The 2,911-nt window shown below is 42.4% G+C and overlaps 1 pseudogene; it reads left to right on the forward strand.

Annotated features, from left to right (window-relative positions):
* Positions 1-817: 817 nt before the first annotated feature.
* Positions 818-2,360, forward strand: LOC110137810 (CCHC-type zinc finger nucleic acid binding protein pseudogene; annotated as a pseudogene).
* The last annotated feature ends 551 nt before the right edge of the window (positions 2,361-2,911 follow it).

The raw sequence follows: 2,911 nt of genomic DNA on the forward strand, positions 1-2,911 counted from the left end.
TTTGGAAAGAGGCAATGTTCTAAAATTAGACCTGGGTGATAGTTGCACATCTCTGTGAATAGGATGTTTTTAAATTGTATTGCATAGTTTAAATAAATGTGCTATATCATATGAAAAATGCATGTCAATAAAACTGTTAAAAAAGAGAAAAACAAGATGATATCCCTAAACTAGGACCTTAAGAACTTTATCACATAACACAAAAAGATATGAATATTTATATGGGTATGAATATGCATATTCCAACTTCAAGATGTAGAATGGATTATCTATTGGAATGCAGATCTGATTTCCATAGTATCCATATATATTCATTGGATATTAATCCTTTGACCACACTGACTCTTCTTTCTTCAGTAGCCCTGATGCCAAGGCACTGATTTTTTTTGTGGTTGTTTCAGTCTGGATCTGAACCTTCCAGTCCTTACCCATAAGGTATTGTACTGCTCTTATTTGTGTAGTTAGTTAGCCCAACTCTGTTCTCCACTGAGATTCTTTTGAAATAATGCTTATTGCTTTATTTATAATGCTTATTACTTTATTAATAATGCTTGAAAGTAGTATTTCCAGAATTCTTTGTGCCTATCCCTAGGCAATATAAGGAATAAAATAGAATTATGGATTTATAGAATATTAAGGATTGATATTTTATATTCCAGATACAATGATTTTGCAGAAAATATTGTATAAAAAGTCAGTATGTGTTTGTGAAAAAAAATTGGATCACACAAAAATGAAATCGTTTTTTCCTTGTGGACTCAATAGTCATTTAAATGTATTGAAGTGGGCCGCGTGGGCGAGGCGGCGGCGAGCCGTGCGCAGCGGCGTGTGCGCGGCCGTGTGCAGACCCGCGTGTGGCGCAGGCAGGGACCCTGAAAATAAACAGCCGCCGCTTCGCGAGCCGTCCTCCCGGTCTGCGCCTGAGTCTCAGCCGCCGCGGGCCCCTGCGACGCGGAAGATCTGACTGCAGCCATGAGCAGCAATGAGTGCTTCAAGTGTGGACGGTCTGGCCACTGGGCCCGGGAGTGCCCCGCTGGCGGAGGCCGCGGTCGTGGGATGAGAAGCCGTGGCAGAGTTTCCAGTTTGTTTCCTCGTCTCTTCCAGACATCTGTTAGCGCTGTGGTGAGTCTGGTCACCTTGCCAAGGACTGTGACCTTCAGGAGGATGCCTGCTGTGACTGCGGCAGAGGCGGCCACATCGCCAAGGACTGCAAGGAGCCCAAGCGGGAGCGGGAGCAGTGCTGCTCACAACTGCGGCAAGCCCGGCCACCTGGCCCGCGACTGCGACCACGCGGACGAGCAGAAGTGCTACTCCTGCGGCGAGTTCGGGCACATCCAGAAAGACTGCACCAAAGTGAAGTGCTCCCGGTGTGGCGAGACTGGTCACGTAGCCATCAACTGCAGCAAGACGAGTGAAGTCAACTGTTACCGCTGTGGCGAGTCGGGGCACCTGGCACGGGAATGCACGATCGAGGCCACAGCTTAATTACTTTCCTTTGTCGCCCCTCCTTTTCTGATTGATGGTTGTATTATTTTCTCTGAGTCCTCTTCACTGGCCAAAGGTTGGCAGATAGAGGCTACTCCCAGGCCAGTGAGCTTTACTTGCCGTGTAAAAGGAGGAAAGGGGTGGAAAAAAAATCGACTTTCTGCATTTAACTACGAAAAGAAGTTTATGTTTAGTTTGGGAGAGGTGTTAACGTATAATGCTTTGTTAAAGAACCCCCTTTCCGCGCCACTGGTGAATAGGGACTGATGAATGGGGAGAGTTGAGTCAGACCAGGAAGCCCGTTCTGGGTTTCTCGAATATGTTCCCATGTAGGAGGTAAAACCAATCCTGGAAGTGTCTGTGAGCTTCCATAAATAACTTTAATTTTAGCATAATGACTGCCTTGGATTGTCTGACCTCAGTAGCTATTAAATAACATCAAGTAACATCTGCATCAGGCCCTACATAGAACATACAGTTGAGTGGGAGTAAGCAAAATAAAAAGACAGGCATGCGTGTTGATGGCTGTGCGAGAACACGGGATAAAAGCCTGAACAGGAGCACCCTCACCACAGCGTCGACGCTGGGTAAGTAGACGGTGATGGCAATGGTGTAGAACACACGTTTTCAAAGACTAAATCTACAACCCAGAGTAAAACATCTATGCTCAGAGTTAGCATAATTTGGAGCTATTCAGGAATTGCAGAGAAATGCATTTTCACAGAAATCAAGATGTTATTTTTGTATACTATATCACTTAGACAACTGTGTTTCATTTGTTGTAATCAGTTTTTAAAAGTCAGATGGAAAAAGCAACTGAAGTCCTAGAAAATAGAAATGTAATTTTAAACTATCCAATAAAGCTGGAGGAGGAAGGGGAGTTTGACTAAAAAATAAATAAATAAATCAATAAATGTATTGAAGTGAGTTGTGATTCTTAAAAAGGAAAATATGGTAGTTTCCTAAATATGTTTGAACACAGTAACCCTCTAATGAATATAAACATTAATATCAGCATGAGCATCAACATTCTCAGACATTATAAGGCACTTTTTCAAACTGAAGAAACAATTTTTTTTCTAGTAAGTTGTATACATAATGAATTCAAGAGCCACAAATTCCATAATATCTAAGAGGGCATTTATGCATTCATGACTTCAATTTAATATTAATATTATGTTCAACATTGAATTATTTAATTTTATTTTTATAACAATAATACATATGTTGGCTTCCCAAGTGACTCAGTGGTCAAGAATCCACCTGCCAATGCGGAAGTCATGGGTTTGGTCCCTGGATTGGGAAGATCCCCTGGAGAAGAAAATGACAACCCAATCCTTATTCCTACTTGGGAAATCCCTATGGATAGAGGAAACTTGTGGGCTACAGTCCATGTGGGATCAGAGTGGGACATGATTTAGTGACT

This window comes from Odocoileus virginianus, chromosome 12 (genome assembly GCF_023699985.2).
Source record: "Odocoileus virginianus isolate 20LAN1187 ecotype Illinois chromosome 12, Ovbor_1.2, whole genome shotgun sequence".
Lineage (NCBI taxonomy): Eukaryota > Metazoa > Chordata > Mammalia > Artiodactyla > Cervidae > Odocoileus > Odocoileus virginianus.